Genomic DNA, 18270 nt, shown 5'->3' with positions numbered 1-18270 from the left:
TTTGACGATAGATAGACAGATAATGTTCGAAAGAGGTGACACGCCCATGACGCTGCCCAGAAAGGCGTGGCAAGCGGCTTGCGCCGAGTGTGTAGATAGGTAGCGGGGCCGTCACGGTATTGTGAGATTGCGTTGATAACAACAGACAGCTTTAGAATAGCGTTTGTCCCCTCACGTACGTTAAACGTAAGCGCCTTTGCGGGACGTTACGGTGCGCGTCTTTTCAGGACGTTTAGTTCACCGTACGGGAAAGCAAACGTAAGGAAGACGTTATAAAACAGGGCGCCGTCTGGTGTGTCGTGCCAAACGTATCCAAGTCAAGACAATCGGCCAGCAACCATTCTGTTGTTTATATGCGGTCCCGTCTCATTAGGCATACGGGGGCCGGAATCGCCGAACGAACTCAGAAATTGGACGCGATATGCGCTCATAACTACCGTTTAAGGTGAGTTCAGAGAAAGCGAACGCTCATTTCAATAGTTCCTGGCGATCAACGTGAGTGAGAGCGTAGCCATCACGAGAATTCACGCTGAAGCGGGAGTCATGGGTGCCGCCATGTTCGACAACGCTATTTCTTTGCGTCCGCAAACATTACGAACGTTAAACTCGCCAAATGACGTACGTTATCATAGCGCACTTAAACCGCAGAATCCCAATAACGTTCAGAGCATGCGCAGTGATTAAAACGCGATTTCTTTACGTACGCAACGCGTTTATGTTTGGCTGGGAACGCTAAACTAACTGTCTAATAAGCGATGCTGGTGCGTAGCATTGCCTAGTCGTCCGTGTTTAAAACGAGGAAGTGGCATGCACAGGGTGCCGCTCGTGTTCACATACGTGGCTTTATCTCCACATATTATTTTCTAAATGATCTTCGTTCACTGACTGCCGTCGATCTAACTCAGGCGAGCTAGAAATTCGAGGCATCCTGCATATCACCACAGGTCCTGTATTCTCATAAAGTTCTTACTCTAGAATTGTTCGTAAGAGCAAATTCTAGCCAATCCTGGCGTTCGGCATTTAGCCAGCGAAGACTACCGGCCATTGGCAAGAATCACTTAAGAATGAAAACCTTTGTGAATTGGACCCCACATCTGGTTGCTTTGTTTCGAACTTCTACGAAAGTTTCGCGGCAAGAAAGACAATTATAACTGTCGTACTTATCGTAACATGTGATCTACGTGGACATTAGTGGAGCGCCCCTGTCAGGGGTTGATCAGCATCAGCGTATACAAGGCTAGTTTACGCACACCAAATGTAACTCAGGTTGAGGTAGTCCGATAACGTAGTGTCTACATACGTTTGTTTCTTGTGGATGGACATTTCAGTGTTAGCCTGCGACGAGGTAAAACCACGGTGCGTATATGCGAATTGAACAGAACGGCCAGCTCTTCGTCACGGAGCCCGACGTTAAGAGACTGCTCCATAAACCAGAACACGGCATGGTTAGACCGCGAGTTAAATTACTAGGGGTAATGTGCCTAAACTGCAGAGTGACCACTATGGGGAACAAGATGACAATTCGGGCTAGTTGGCCGATGTTCACGCTGAATTTCGTTTGAAGCGCTACAAGTAGTTTAAAAGTTGGAAGATGTTTCAACCTCCACTTGAAGTCCACGATGGACTAAGTCTTTCTGAGCGAGTTCGGGGTGAGATTGGGGCGCAGTCACTGCACACCGTCCTGAAACGCCTCACCCCTCGCATGATGGGGTGAGGCATAATCTTCGGGATCGATTTACATATTGAGGCCACATTACTTTCTGGATCAGTTCATATTTCAGGCATGATGACATATTATCCATTTTAAATCATTTTTTTCTGCGTTTCAAACGCTAAAACTGCAATTTCTTTATGAGGCACCTCGGTGTGAGGGAAAAACCTCAATAGCGTAATAGTTACACTATCTGGGTTCTGTGCTAAAGGTTCTCTGTTCGAATCAGTCCACTCGACAACTTTACTGATTGATTTCCTTAATAAAGGAGTCTGTCTTTCTGAAGAAAAAGGAAACTGTTTTGCCATAAGGGCGAAGAAATGGATGCGATAGCAACATATGTTAGAATATTACACCAAGTGTGAGGGTCGTAGCTGTAGCAACAGTACGAATTGCAGTATAAACATAAGCTAATTAAGTAAACGCGCGTGGTGTGCCGTGTGTAGGCACATCAACAGAGAGAACTCGATGACCGCGGTTTTGTCGACGTTGTCGTTGGCATCGGCCTCCTGTTTCGGCAGCGCTACGTCTGGGTGGCTCCGGAACTGAGCTGCAGCGTGCGCAGCACACGCAGCAGCATTTTTGCTGCATTTTGACCAACGGAGTGGTCTTGGCGCGTATGCGGGCCGGCCTTGCTTCAATGAGATCAGTGTTTCATTGCGGCTCTTCGGCCGGCGATCGGACAACGCGTGGTGGAATGTTTGCGCGTTGTGCTTGGCGTTGTGCTTCACTGCATGGACCACGAGCCGGCAGGTACTGTTCTAGCCACCCTACCATGGCTACTACGTGTGGGAAAACGATGGCACAAGCCGGCAGGGTCTGCACGCTCTGCATAGGCTATGTTACAAGTAATTGCAACAGCAAAGCTGGCCAGCCTAAGCTCTTAGAGTACATCTGGAATGGCCAGCAGCCCCACGTGCGACACATACAACTGTGAAGAGACGTTCGCACACATTACCTGCGTCTGCCTGTGCTATAGTGCCGAAAGGCAAGTGATGTGCAGAGTGATGGACCAATTAGATAATCGTCCCCTATCAGAACTAAAAGCTCTACTGCTCCCAAAGAACATCCGCGCAGAAGGCCTTATTCGCGGTACTAAGATTCCTGTGGGCTGCGGGCCTCTACGATAGACTTCAAGGACGCCGTCCGCTACCGCTCTAAAGTGTACGCGGTTAGATTGTACTCGTATGTCTTTCTCTCTCTCTCCCTTCCGCTCTCTTCCTCTTCTTATCCCCCTACTCTTTGCCCCCGTGCGGAACCGGAACTACCTCTGCTTAACCTCCCTGCCTTTATATGCATCCTTTCTCACTCTCTTTTTCTCTGCACCAGTCTCTGCGATTGGAAGACGAAAACCCCTAGACATCTTTCGCCGCCTGGCGTTCAAATTCTGACACAAACGGATATAGTACAGTTAGAGTAATGTTCTTCAGGAACCGTATTAAAACTAGGGATATCCGTATTTATTGCGTAATTATTGACGACGGCGAGAAATTGCGTGGAGTGTTCAAATAATTGATACTGCAATAAAACCCCGCCAAGTATCTAAACGCGCTGGTTTGAACGCGGGATATTCTTAAGGATGTTCGATTCCATTTAACGAGGCATGCGTCCGTGGCTTAATGGTTTGCGCAGTGAGCTGCTGGGCTAGGGGCCCTCGGGTGGAATCCTGCCGTAGGACAAAGTTATTTAATATATATATATATATATATATATATATATATATATATATATATATATATATATATATATATATATATATATATATATATATATATGACTGCTGTTAATTAATCAGTGTGCCCACCAGATGACCTTTCCTATGGTCAGATTCCAGCTTTGGTTCGTAAAACGCCCAACAAAATAATTTGTACAGTATATACTGTTTCTGTAGCGCTTTGATATTGCAGCGGTCGCCGCTATTAACGCGAAACGCCGACACATTTCGGTATACGTGAGGCACAATAGGCAGTTCGGCGCAAGCGAGGACAGTCGCACAATCGCGCGATTACCAGAGCAAAGCAATTTCGAATGGTGACCTCATAAGCTATCGCAGCTGAGCCCGACGGAGGCACTGCTACAGTATATTTAAGGACAAGAGACCTGCACAAGCAGATGTAGCCTGAATTGGTGTTTGTTGTGCTGCAAGTGATCCTTTGTTGCGATAGTCTCCGGTGATATAGAATGACCGGCTGTGATCACGTGTCCGTGCTCCTTTTATTTATTTTTCATTCATTCATTCATTCATTCATTCATTCATTCATTCATTCCATGCTGCCAGCCGCCATTTGACAGCCACGGCAGGAGTGGTACAGTCCCTTTGGTGGGTATCAAGATGCAGCAAAGCAAGCATAATAGCAGACACGAATACTAAAGCGAACACTGCATTTATAAAAAAAGAAAAGCAATCACTTTGGTGGGTATCGCGATGCAGCAAGGCGAACATAATAGCAAACACTGATACATCTAACATCTACTTTCCTATCTGTACACTCCCCTTTTCCTCGGTGAAGGGCAGCAAACCGGATTTTTCTCTTATTGTTAACCTGCCTGCATTTCCTCTTTTTTTTCTTTCTCTCTTTCGACGTATGCGAGTGCATGCTGCATGCCTTTGAACGCAGCGCCAGGTTTGCGCTCTCTCCCATGAGTGATCCACGGATTCCCCCTTTTGTGCACTCAAGTAAATGAACTTCAAGTACATGAATTTGAACGTGCATGCTGTATTCTCTTTTCTTTCTTTTCATCGATCACAGCACGCGTTTCGTGCACTCAGTGTGCCAGCTTTGAACTCACCGCCCCGACGTTTTTGCCTTACACTCATTCGCAGCTATTTTGTACGATTCCCTTTCTGTGAGTAAAAGAAAGGAATATGTTCAGGAGCCGGCGCTGTGTACGGACACGCCGATGCGAGCTTCCAACAGAGCTTGATTCCTGAGAGCGATGGCTCGGCAAATGCTTCAGTTGAAGACTTCACGAATAACGGCCGTACCGCTTCATTCGTTGTCTTCAATCGTCATTTCAAGAAATATGACTGCATACAATTTTCGAAACGAATGATGAAAGCTGGCTCTCGGTGTTGTCCAGAAATGTTCAAATAGTACCCGTTTAAGAGGACTCATCTATTTACGCAGGTCACCAATACAGCACACCTCACAATAAGCTCACCAGGCCTCGAGCCCTCACGTTCAGAATGCTTCAAACCAACATGCACCCGACGCACGACAGACCACACCACTACACGCCTGAGCTATACACAACATCATATTGCGAAAATTACCTTAGCACACTAGACGTACATCACTTGCTCTGGCCGTGTGGTCGGATCCACGCAAACAAGAATCAAGACACCGTCAGGCTGCAAGAAGCATTACGCAGCACGGACCCGCCAGGTCAGCTCTGGGCCGTCCAGCGAGCCCACGATGCGGCCAGGGAGTTGAAACTCCCGGTCCCAACGTGGGAGTAGTTCGCTCTATGGGGCCTTGGGCCTCGTAGCTCGCAGGACCTTTCAGTGAAGTTCATCCATCCATCCATCCATCCATCCATCCATCCATCCATCCATCCAATACGCTAGTAGACAAAGCATCGCCATTCACTAAAGCGGGAATGCGTGCTGGCGTTTGGGAGTGGCTAAGAATTCACAATGGAGACAGGATATGACAGGTATCAGTGGACAGGCTAGGCGTGGAAAGAAGGAGATATAAGCAAAACCGGCGTCACTACCATTGGCTCCCGGTTTCGAGCCACTCTATGGCACGCACCTTTGTCGGAAAGCGAGATAAAGCGACAGCAAAGCTATAGCGAAAACATTAACCGCGTTACAAGAATGCGACAGTTGCTATCAAATTTCTTAGCGCATCACGGTAGTACTAAACGACAGAGCTTACAAGTGGCGCGTATCCCTTCGTCCGAAACAAGCCAGGGGCCCTATAACGTAAAACTATTCCAAACTGTTTCTATAATCGCCTGACGTCAAACTTACGTAACCGCCGACGCAAGCATGGGGCGGTGCCCCGCAACGTTCTTTGGACATTCTAATCAAACGCTCTCCTCGTTCATAATAGCTCAATTTTGTTTCATTCATTCAACTTTCATTGTCATATTTATTATTGATTATTAATATTATTGAACAATGAAAGTTTTGTCAACAACTTCACTAGCAGAGTGCAATGTTGTCCGCTGCAGAACGGCGCCGGTTTAGGTGGTGACGATTGTAAAATTTGTATCTACAATGAGCGCTTGTATACTATGAAAATTTCAAAAAAGTTTTAAAACAAAAAATACAATAATAAAAAGAAAGCTCAGAGATTGTCAGAAAACCCGGAGCTTGTATTTTGGCGCTTGGAAGTTTTATAAATTTCAGAGCAATTTCCAAGCCTCACGCACACGTGCACACTTGTAAGGAGGGCTTTTAATATTTCCGTCACTGGTTTAATCCATGCTATTGTAAGTGCTGCTGCTGCAAAAAAAAAAAAAAAAAAAGCAGACATACTGATGCGAGGCAAAACATAGACCCTCCAAGTTGGTCGTAAATCTATATAGTGCGTACGCCTATATTGAAAAAGAAGAATTGATGTAGCTAACGCTCTCAAGACTTGAGGGGGTGGGAAATTAGATGTGGGAGACAGTTCGGGTTCCCTCTGGAACGAAGCGTGCATGCGAAGTTTTAAAGAAAAGCGTGGTTGTACGAGGCAAGCGAGTACACGCTGAGTAGTAAACGCGAAAGAAGCGGCATAGACACTTGAACGACGGTATATATATATATATATATATATATATATAGATTGTGCTACGATATCCTTTCCGAATGCTGAGTTGAACATGAAGTGGCACTTATAGCTTGCAGAACAGCTCTCAAAAAGGATTTGGCTTTCTTGTATCACTTGTGAGCATACTTAACTGCCACCAGATAACGCGTGCAAATACGATGGACAGTGTGTCCCAAAATTAAACACAGGCCAGCGAAGTCCTTCCAACCGTCATTCGCACAAGCATAGGCCCGCGTGGCTTACTACAGAGAGAAAACTGTTCAGTGAAGTGCGACATCGCCAAACGGGAGCACAGCAACAAGTAAAGCAATAAGAAAGGACACGAGTGGTGGCTCGTGGATCCATCACTCCTATCCCTTCGATAAAATTGCATTTCCAAGGGTAAATAATATATTCAGAGAAAAGGAGTGAGAAAAAAATCGGGGTCATTTTTTTTTTCATGAACGAGTACAAGGTCTCTTACCTGTTTCGGCTACAATGAGTTGGTTTCTTCACTCAGCGCTGACCATCAAAGTGCGGCCATCTGGCCTGACAATAGTAGATCCTGTAAGCCAGAAGAAAAAGGCATTTAGTTGTGTTAAATCTCCTAGCACTACGACTAATAAAATACAAATGACTATCAACATGTATATCGCTATGAAGAGTGCCAATTCGTTGGTGTTTTCCAACAAAAAACATCGTCTGATTCTAGTAAGATAACAATGTCTGCGTTCGAATCAAACTATTGTTAAGCGTAGTTATTGTTCGCAGGCTGACATAAACCAGAAAAGCGCTCGTAACAAACAAACAAACAAATAGAGACACTATCTACTGGCCAAAGTTTGCCCAGGAAAGTAACGAATAACTCCACATCGGTGATAACGGTAAGCACAATCGTCGACCCTCACTTCGAATGGAGCGGCTGCATTCATCCCTGTTTACAAGGCATCATCGTGCATTATCAACGGATGGTCATCGCGACACTTCGAAAATGTTCTGCATCCATTGCGTGCATCTTATTACAACGAGCCAGTACATTTATTGTTACCACGCTCTTCTGTGTCTGTCCGCACTACAGCACTGACAAGCAAGTGCTGTGTACAGTGCTGGATAGTCTGGGCAATCGTCCAGTATCAGAGCAAAACATTCTGGGCCACTGTTCGAAAAGGGACTCCGCGCAGAAAGCTACATTTGCGCTAATTAAGTCCCTGGTGTACGGGCTTTCGTGATATACTTTAATAACCCCGCCTGCTACTACTGTACACAGCTACTTTGCTTGTCCTCGTCTCTCTCTCTCTCTCTCCCTTCTTATGCTCGCTTTCTCTTTTTATACCATTACCCCTTCCCCCCGCGCCGGGTAGCAAACCGGAAATCCAGCTAATTAACTTCCGTGCCTTTCTGTGCAGCATTTCTGTATTTCTCTAGGAGTTATACCAATATCAAACTATAAACTCGTCTTGCGCGGAATCAGAAACAAACTTACCCACGTATTCAGAAATGCAACTTAAGTTGAAGTCCATGCTTGACTTGAACTAAGTGACGCCTATCGCGAACGCGCCCAAGGAAACGCAGTGAGCGTCTTCGGGCACATTAACGCCAGGTGTCATCTAAATCAAGTCAAACATGGGCTTCGACTTAAGTTGCATTTCTGAATACGGGGGTTAGTGTACACGACTCTTCTGATAAGGTATTTCCATGCGCGTTTCCGTAATTGGCAGTCACGATGCTGCCTATATGTGAAGAATTTGCGCGTTCTCTTCGTCCTGTTACAGCAATTTCGGATTTGTTTTTCGCGGATCTTGGAGTAAGCTGTCGTTCCTGTCTTACTCTTCCGCAACGAGTAGTAGATGGCAAGACCTGGAGGCACCAATATCAGCTTCGTAATAATAATAAGAAAGAGGAGAGAGACAAGGAGATAGAAGAGAAAATCAACACAAAACTGAGTCTACTGCGTTCATATCTCTGAAATCGCGTACATATCCGAAAACAATGACAGATGCTGAATGAAAAATAATCACTATAGAGTTGTAGCTAGGCCATCCAAACGCGCACACAACGGCGTCCTCTAGAAATGAGAATATATGGTGCACCGACACGGGAGCGCAATGCGCAAGCGTCTCTTTTGCCGAGTGCACTGTCCTAGCATGAAATTCAATCGCCGGAGAAAGCATTGCCACTCTGATATACCGAGCGCCCCATTTGCGCAACGGTGCCTGGTTCGCAGATCACCAACGTATACTCGAAATAAGAGCCATGGTGGCTTTCACGGGTATCACCGCGGAGACCTATCTGGCGCACTCTGCGACGAGCAAACGAGCTTCGGTCTGCAGCAAACCTCTTCAAACATTCAGGTGTCGCCACTCGCCCCTTTCTTTCTTTCTTTCTTTCTTTCTTTCTTTCTTTCTTTCTTTCTTTCTTTCTTCCTTTCTTTCTTTCTTTCTTTCTTTCTTTCTTTCTTTCTTTCTTTCTTTCTTTCTTCCTTTCTTTCTTTCTTTCTTTGTCTGGTCACCGTCGAGGGGGCTGCGCTGTTTCCATTCTAAATCGTCTGGCTACAGAGGGAGCAGCGCTGAGCAGCTCGCGTTGGTTGAGAGAAAAGCGAAAAATGACGTCACCCGGGCTGTACGACGCTGCGCGTGCGTGCGAGCTAGCAAGAAAGCAGCAGCTCAAAAGGAAGAAAAGCACTTCCCTTTTGCGGCACGCGCTATCTGGGCTGCTCCCTATGCAAAGCCGATATAGACCCTTCTTCTTCTGCAGAAATCCATTCCGAGGAAAGCGCAACAGGACACCGTGGCGCTCCGACCTAGTCTACTCGCTATCGCTTTTGTCCACGCGCAGCCTTTTGTCGAAATGGAGACGCGCGTGCTCGCGCTTATATTTAGTTCCTCTTCTTCTGAGAAGCATACTATACGTGGTCATGGGGCGTAACGTATGCGAGCGTCTCCGTTGCAGCTGCCACCTCTGCGAGAGCCGCTAGGTGTGTGTGTGTGCCGATCGAACGCCTTGGCCCCTTCCACGTACGGACGCCAAGGCAAGCGGACGGAACCACTCTGGCGAGATGCCTCAAAAGTGGCACGTGGTGTCTGGCGAACACCAACCGTGCAGCTTGTTGTTCTTTGGCAGTTTCTACAAAAGAAAAAAAAAAGATGACAGAATGTAAACTCTGTGCATTGACTGCTCCTTTGCTGGAAACTGATCATCATCAGCGTTCTTCCTCCCAGAACCGGCTGAAAATCGAATGAATAAACTGTTACAGCAACCTTCTTCGGTGGTATAGAGAGTTGCGGCTATTTTTGAGTTGCTTAACCTTACATGTGAAAAAAAAGATACAGAATAAAGACGACATGTATTCTGTATCAACAGTAAATCTTCTTCGCTCGGACTCGTCATGAATGGATGGCGAGTTTGGCGATTTGGTACAACTGTATTCTGTACCAACGCGAAGAAAACATACTTAAGAGGAAGCTTTAGCTCAAGTGCTCCTATCTAAATACATGTAAAAGGAGAATCCGTTTTTCTCGGCAACCACTGCACCAAATTTGACGAGGTTTGTTGCATTTAAAAGACAAACTTAAAATCTAGCGACTGTTGGTTTCGAATTTGTGAGTTAGATTGTCAATTTTTTATTAAAAATTGGCAAAAATCGAAAATTTTCAGAAAACGAAACTATCAAGTTTACAACTCTGTAACTTAACCACTAAAAATGATAATACAATTCTGTAAATTGCATCTAATAGTACATCTAAAGCGGACAAAATTGATTTGTTACACATGAATATAAAAAAAAATTAATCATAGAGAAATACAACTTTTGCAAAACCGTTGTAACCAACGTACGAATTCACGTAAGATGTCAAATGACATATTGAATTTGTCCGCTTTGAATGATCTAATGGATGCCGTTTACAGAACCGCGATATCGGTTCTTGATGCAGAGCTATGAATTTATAAACTTCGTGGTTCTATTTTTTTCAGACGGTCAAATATTTGAAAATCGTTTTAAGAAAATTCGAGCCCTAAATCGAAATTCCGCTTCCAACAGTCACTAGAATTTAACTTTCTCTTTCAAATGCGACACATTTCATCAAAATCGGTCCAGGGGTTATCTCATAAAAACGTTTTTGCGTTTTACATGTATTTGAATAGGCCGCGTCGGAGTTGGGCCCGAGCTAAAGCTTCCTCTTAAAGGGAAGGTGAAAGCTTTTCCAGAAAAAAATGAGTGAAGAGCAATAGGCCGTGGTTTTCAAGCCTCTGAATTCGAATATCGCATCGAAATTGAGCCAAAGAAAGCGCAAACATATTTTATTTCGACGAAAAGTGCAGCAGCAGACACGACCAGCTCGCGCGCCTCGTTTCCGCCTGTGATTGGTCGGGCGCCTCGTGACGTCAACAATAGTGTTTGTCCGGACTAACTGCTGCCGCTACACACGAAGCACGGTGCAAAGTAGTTTGGTGGTGTTTTGCTGAGACGGTCATGGAAATTTTCGAGAGCTTGCGTTTCTCTGATAAGTTCGGCGTTAAGTCCAAACTCTACGAGAGCGATATTGCGCGCGACGGTGACGGGCGACGGCTTCGAGCGACAGAACGGGCCGTCGCTTGAACAAATCGCTCGGTGTTGTCGCTCGATCGCTCGTTTCTAGAAATCCAGAACTCGTCGCTCGTCGCCCGGAAACGCTATGAGCGACTAGCCAATAGTGCGAAGCCGGAACTGGATGTACATAACTCAAATACTACTGTTTGTCGCACGGAACGGGCAAACTATTGAATTTTACACGTGCAAGAATAAGAACCTAGTGCAAGACCTTCAGAAATATTTTATGCTCCTTCGTCAGTAAAATACATCAACTTAAATTGATAAAGCATGCGTCACGCTAGTTTCGGCGCGTATATTGCTGCCCTCATACCGGGAAGTCGTCGCTCAAAGCCGTCGCTCGCGTGGAGTTCGGCTTGCAGACGATGAGTGAACGCGACAGCCATCGCCTCGCTTGTAGCGCTGTCGCTGTCGCGTGCAAGATCACTTGTAAGGGGTTTATAATTGTACATACTACACGTACGTACATACTTGTACATACTACATGTACGAGCCGATTGCGAAGAGCCGGCCTCCCCAAGAAGCAAAAAATGCTGGTGCAAGCACTGCTTTCCACTCGAACGAAGGCGGTGTTAGCATCTCCTTGTGTTGGAAATGTTCTTTGGCGAGTATGTTTTTTGCTAAGCTGCATTCAGCGTTCCAGTGAGTATGTTTCCGGGCAAACAACTGTAGTGTTATGTTCCTGCATGCCTCCTCGTAGAACGTAAGCGGTGATGCGATCTTCAGCATTTGTGCGCTGCCCCAAAGCTGTCGGCAATCTACACAGACGGCTTAAACGCGGGAAAAGTTTACCGGCTGTTGTAGCACGTGTAGTATAGAACGTTCATCAGCGCGCCATCCGCACGCTACTCGTAACCGGCGAATTCCGTCGGCTACGTGAGATGGTCGGTTTCTTATGTGTGCGAGAGAAGGGGGAGCGCAGCGTCTTGGCGTGAGCAGGCTTTCCAACATATGCAAACTTTATGCTTGCACTGCGTTATGGTAGCTGCATGCAGGCTGTTTCACAACACACATGCGAATAGAAAATTTGCGGCGCTTGGCGATGAAACCTGCGTCAAGGGTGGGCGATAAACATGCACCTTCCGTTCAGCGTGCTAACTATTTTTTTTTAGGAGATCCCAAAGCACGCATTATTGATAAACTCCGGTAGTAATCGTCACGGAAGTGGTTAGAGCACAAAACTTGTTCTTGAGCGCTTGAAGTTGAGCGCTTGAGCGCTTTACAGCAGCCTCCCACTTAGCTGAAAGCTTCTTGTCTTGCAGGAACTAATGGAACATCAGAACATCGTCGCGGCTGCTGGTGTTCGTGCAAGCGTATGCTGCACAGAACACCGTCATGATCGGCCTACAAGTTCAATTAATGCTGCGCACGTCAACTACCACTCCTATATACACACAAATAAAGGAATGTAGGGTCGAGCGAAGCAGATTAGGACGGCACGCACGCAGAAATAAGCCCGGTCAGGCACGGTCGCGGAGACTGCGAAGGAGCGGAACACCAGTGTTGACGTCACTAAGCCGCGGTTTCCGCTCTCCGCTCGCATCGTCAGCGTCAGCACCAGCGCGCGGCGCTCGACGGGGGGCGGAGCTACAGCGCAATTTTAACCGACGATTGCGTCGCTCCTAAGTGAAAAATCCCTCCCAAAATTTTACCTTCATGGTTTATAAGGTTCCCGCATCCGTATATGAGCGTCTTATTGAATTCGACAGACTCTTCAGTTTCCCTTTAAATGAAGAAGGCCACGAGAGAAGCGCATTACTAATTCACAGGCAGCGTGCATGGAACGTGGAACTAGTTGGCAGTAGCATTGCAGAAGTCGTTGAAGCTGCTTCAGCCACAATATAGCAGTATTTAAGCGGGCGCCTAATCACATCGATTGTATAGCGTTGAGCAGGTTGGTGCGCTCGTCATAGCGAATGAAGAAATTTACCGTGCGATACAGGTATCTAGGTTCGAAATTCACCCGAGAAAAGCGCGTTCCCACTGCGACCGGAGAAGGGGTTTAACGGAGACACGGCGAAGTACGGTGTTGTAGAAAATGAATACGGAAGTGGGAATTTTAACATTGCAGCCGATCTTCACATACGCACCTAATCATTAATCAACTTAAAGTGGCGCACACAAATAGCTTTATCCACAGAATGTAACACTCCGCTTCACCTGAGGACTTCTGTCACCATAAAATTGACAACGTTTACCATGCATGACCTACTTAAATGCCCAAGAAATGACACCGAAATATGTTTAGCAAATAAGCTAAAAAGGACTGCACAAACGCTCCTCTACTATGCACGAAATAGTTGGACGGTGGTTCAACAAATCAATTGCGACAAAGTGCTGCGCCCCTAATACAGGGTGTCCCAGCTAACTTTCATCATCATGATCATCAGCCTGGCTACGCCCACTGTAGGGCAAAGGCCTCTCCCATACTTCTCCAACTGTCCCGGTCATGTACTAATTGTGGCCATGTTGCCCCTGCAAACTTCTTAATCTCATCCGCCCGCCTAACTTTCTCCCGCCACCTGCTACGCTTCCCTTCTCTTGGAATCCACTCCGTAGCCCTTAATGACCATCGGCCCTTAATGACCATGTCCTGCCCATGCCCATTTCTTTTTCTTGATTTCAACTAAGATGTCATTAACTCGCGTTTGTTCCCTCAAGCAATCTGCTTTTTTCTTATACCTTAACGTTACACTTATCATTCTTCTTTCCATAGCTCGTTGCGTCGTCCTCAATTTAAGTAGAAACCTTTTCGGAAGCCTCCAGGTTTCTGCCCCGTACGTGAGCACTGGTAATACCCACCTGTTATACGCTTTTCTCTTGAGGGATAATGGCAACCTGCTGTTCATGATATCAGAATGCCTGCCCAACGCACCCCAGGCCATTCTTATTATTCTGATTATTTCAGTTTCATGACCCGGATCCGCGGTCACTACCTGCCCTAAGTTGCTGTATTCCCTTACCACTTCCACTGCCACGCTATCTATCGTAAACTGCTGTTCTCTTCCGAGACTGTTAAACATTAGTTTAGTTCTCTGCAGATTAATTTTTAGACCCACCCTTCTGCTTTGCCTGTCCAGATCAGTGAGCATGCATTGCAATTGGTCCCCTAAGTTACTAAGCAAGGCAATATCATCAGCGAATCGCAAGTTACTAAGGTATTCTCCACTAACTGATATCCCCAATTCTTCCCAATCCAGGCCTCTGAGTACCTCCTGTAAACAAGCTGTGAATAGCATTGGAGAGATCGTATCTCCCTGCCTGATGCCCTTCTTTATTGGGATTTTGTTGTTTCTTTATGGAGGACTTTATGGGGTGTGGAGAAGCTATAGATATATTTCAGTATTTTTACATACCGCTTGTCTATACCCTGATTCCCTAACGCCTGCATGACTGCTGAGGTTTCGACTGAATGAAACGCTTTTTCGTAATCGATGAAAGCTATATATAAGGGTTGCTTATATTCCGCACATTTCTCTATCACCTGATTGATAGTGTGAATATGGTCTATCGTTGAGTAGCCTTAACGAAATACTGCATGGTTTTTTTGGTTGACAGAAGGCTAAGGTGTTTCTGATTCTATTTGCGATTACCTTAGTAAATACTTTGTAGGCAATAAACTGCAAGCTGATCGGTCTATAATTTTTCAAGTCTTTAGCATCCCCTTTCTTATGGATTCAGATTTTGTTGGCGTTCTTCCAAGATTCGTCAGCTAATTTTAGCCAGAGTTTAAAAATATGCTAACCCCGCGTAGCTTGACAGAACCAAGGTAATTTCGTTTGCCGTCGCATGGATATACTGAAACTATTTTTTCATTCCACCTAGTTAGGTAATTAGTGTTAATTAGTTAATCAACTTCGCATATATTATAATTACATGAAAAGCGTCAATGAGAAAATTGTACAGCAACACAAAAAGCTCCCGATACAGGTTTCTGTTGGTCGATACGTGCTACATAAGAGTGTTTTTCCGAGCGTGTAAGAAGCCCGCGAATACACGCAAAGAGCCTCGAGCGGCCAGTCGCGCGGCAGTTTTGCGTGCATTTGCGGGCTTCTTCAGGCGAGCAAGTGGAGCAGAACCTAACTCTAATGTAAGATTCAAGATGAATCATGTTAATAAGCATGTAGGCTGCACTACCAATGTGGTGTACTCTTTCCCGCCCAAGTGTGGGCGAATGTATACATAGGGCAAACCGGCCGGTGCATCAATGTAAGACTTATGAAGCATGAATTATCCTTGGACAAGATTGAGTATGCGCTTTTGTCTGCCCATTGCCGGCAATGTAAGTGTAAGCCTCCGCTCAAAGAGACAACAATTTTTTAAAGCATACTGATGCATCCACCAGATTAGTCGTGGAAGCAGCCTGCATTGAGCGAAAGGGCACGTGGTGCATTAGCCAGCCTTCGATCGCACTTTCTCAGCAGGAATTAATTTACCTAGATAGCTCGATACGGTAACATATGCCGTGTATCCACGTAGCCTGGTTGTGCGTTCTTCGATTGACCACGTGATCGCCTGTGTCGCTTATATTCCTGATGTGCGTTCCAGCAAACTTAGTTGTGATTCAGCGCTCGTCCTGTGTCCATTCACTCCGCCGTCGTTTTGTTGGCGCTGTTAGCATTATGAATGTATACCAACTCGCCCAACTTTCCACTATAATATAGTGTATGCTGTATTTGTGCCTATAGTTACGTGAACATCTGCCTCACAGGTATTCATTGGAACCTGCGCCGTGGAACCCTTATTATTTTTCCTTTTGAATGTTTGCATTGCATTTCGTGCAGTTTCTTCAGCAAGGCGTTTGACTGCCCGAATCATGATATTATTATATTTAAGCTTTCAATGTATGGGATTTCGCGGAAATCCCTTCACCTAGATAAAATCGTACTCGAAACATAGGACTCAATGTTTATGCATTGATAACGTCCAATCTTTTTTCTTGCCAATTAAAGAAGCGGTGCCACAAGGGAGTGTTTTGGGCCTACTATTATTTAACTTAGATGTTAATTACTTAGTAAATATTGATGCTATAGTTAATTTCTTTTTATATGCAGATGATAGCAATTTACTATTTAATGGAAAGGATGCAAACGAGCTAATGGTTTGGTGTAATGCACTGACACTTAATCTATTTTAGTGGTTATAGCCCAGCGGAGTTATAATTATTCCTGCCAAGACAGAAGCTGCTCTTTTTAGAGCAACAAATAAATATTTTAAACTGGAACGTTAACTTATATGGATAAAAATATTGAACTAATTAACGGACATAAAATACTTGGTATAATTTTTTCATGTCACTTGAGTTGGGATGCTCATTTTAACCAACTTCGCAGCAAGTTTTCTGCAGTAGCTGGGGTGCTGGCTCTCTGTAGAGCTCTCATGCAGACAAAGGCCAAGCTACAAATATATCGTGCATTGTTTAATTCCCAATTTAATTATTGTAGTTTAGTACGGGCGATCACAACACAAACCAACATGAATAAATATTTACATTACAAAGGCGCTCTTCCAGCACATTGCTAATACCGATCCCCGATCGAAGACAAAGACTTTGTCGCAGAAATACCAAATTATATGGTTAGATCGTTACTGCGAATATCGTGCTTTACAGATATTTTATTTCGCAAAAGAAGCGTTAAGACATTGGCTTACATCAATGGTGACCCTGCAGCGCCATGGAATACCAGCACATCTCAGAAACCGTTATCCTTGGTCTGTACCAAGCATTTGCACTGAATACAAATTGCAATCAACTAAACACAATTTGCAAAAATGCTCATATGTTCACAATACTAATTTCTCTCGCAGAGAATTGAAGATGGATTTAGTTCGCTTATAAACATATATATTTCTGTACAACGATGCTATTTGTATGACCGCCTTTGATTTTTTCTTGGTTTTATCAGATATGCTTGAATGACGTCTGTTTCTGTATTGCAAATCAGTTTTCCCGTCAAGAGACATACATATGAAAAATAAATGTTAAAATTGCTTTTGTTTAGCTTTGGACGTTGTTTTAGTACGTTTTGAACTGCTTTAGTTTGTTTAGTATTATATTACATAGATTACAAAGTGCTACCTGCTATCGCGCTGCCATGTACAACGCCTTCTGGGTCCAGTCAAGCTGCTTACGGCTGCTTTCAGCCCAGGAGGACCGTTCTGGCGTATTCTGGAAGAATGAATAAAGTATAGAAGTTAAAGACAGATATAGTTCAGAAAAAATGCTAAGGAATCGATCCCTTTACGAAGTGCACCCACATCTCAATTGCCAGTTTTATGTCGACGTACGCTTCAAGAAGTACCGAGACACTAATTCATCGACTGCGCCTTGAAAGAGCGCACGCAAAACATTTCCGACGTCGCATAAAATAGGTGTCATTCCCGGCTTGCTCCTCTGGCAACGACTGCAGTCTACTCCTCGATTGTCCCAGACACCCTACGCGCAGATGGCAGCTAGAACAATAGCTGCACGCGAATGACGTTCACCGACGTTTCTCTCTCACAAAATTCCTGGGCCCTTGGTCATCGAAAACAACACAGCGAAAAGCATTGAGTGCACTTCAGCATTTCTTCGAAGACACAGGCACACTTAATGTTTACTAGGTGTCGCATTGCATAGTGTAATGCCCAACCCCAACCCGCTTCCATTACTGCTATTTGTGCGTACTTGTACCTCACGCGTGTCGTACTCATTCTTGTAGTACGTCTTGCGGGATGAAGCACTCTTTTCACTGCCGTATCTCAGTGCCGGCACTACTTCATATATGTACCTACCTTCATCTGTGCATCTGCTCATCTCAGACCTCAGCACGGCCTCGTGTACGTGTTTGGAACTCTGTGCATATGCGTGTATGTCGGAACAAAGTGTATGGTGCAACTTGTCCTTGCCTTTCGCCTTTGTATGTTCTTTCGCGCCTAGGACTGTATGCGAACTTTATTTACTCTTTTTATAAAACTCTGCTGCTGTGCATTTTTGGCACCTATGACGTTCTTTTATTGCCTTACAATATGTTTTTATTATTCATACTATGTTGTGAAAAGATGTAGATGTCGCGTTTGTGACTACATCTCTTTCTTTTATTTTTGTTTCAATAATATTTATAAAAAAATACGGAAGCCTTTTCCGCCCTAATCACTCCGTGGCCACGTGTTTATAGCAGAGAAAAAGAAGAAAATGATAGCAGCAACTGATTTAAAAGGAGCGTGTAGCGGTGGCATGCATGTCGGGC

At 45.0% G+C, this 18270-nt stretch overlaps 1 protein-coding gene across 1 annotated transcript in view; it reads right to left on the bottom strand.

The window, feature by feature from the left end:
* The window catches only part of LOC142583352 (protein qui-1-like), a 523212-nt gene extending 505974 nt beyond the window's left edge, over positions 1-17238 (bottom strand). Inside the window, exons 1-2 of the mRNA XM_075693781.1 lie at positions 17121-17238; positions 6938-7018 (exon numbers count right to left, since the gene is read on the bottom strand). The gene's annotated coding sequence lies outside the window, so the exon portion shown is untranslated. The remainder of the gene's footprint in view (positions 1-6937; positions 7019-17120) is intronic.
* Between the last annotated feature and the right edge of the window lie 1032 nt (positions 17239-18270).

Source organism: Dermacentor variabilis, chromosome 1 (assembly GCF_050947875.1).
Source record: "Dermacentor variabilis isolate Ectoservices chromosome 1, ASM5094787v1, whole genome shotgun sequence".
NCBI lineage: Eukaryota > Metazoa > Arthropoda > Arachnida > Ixodida > Ixodidae > Dermacentor > Dermacentor variabilis.
This window is presented reverse-complemented; position numbering and strand designations above follow the sequence as displayed.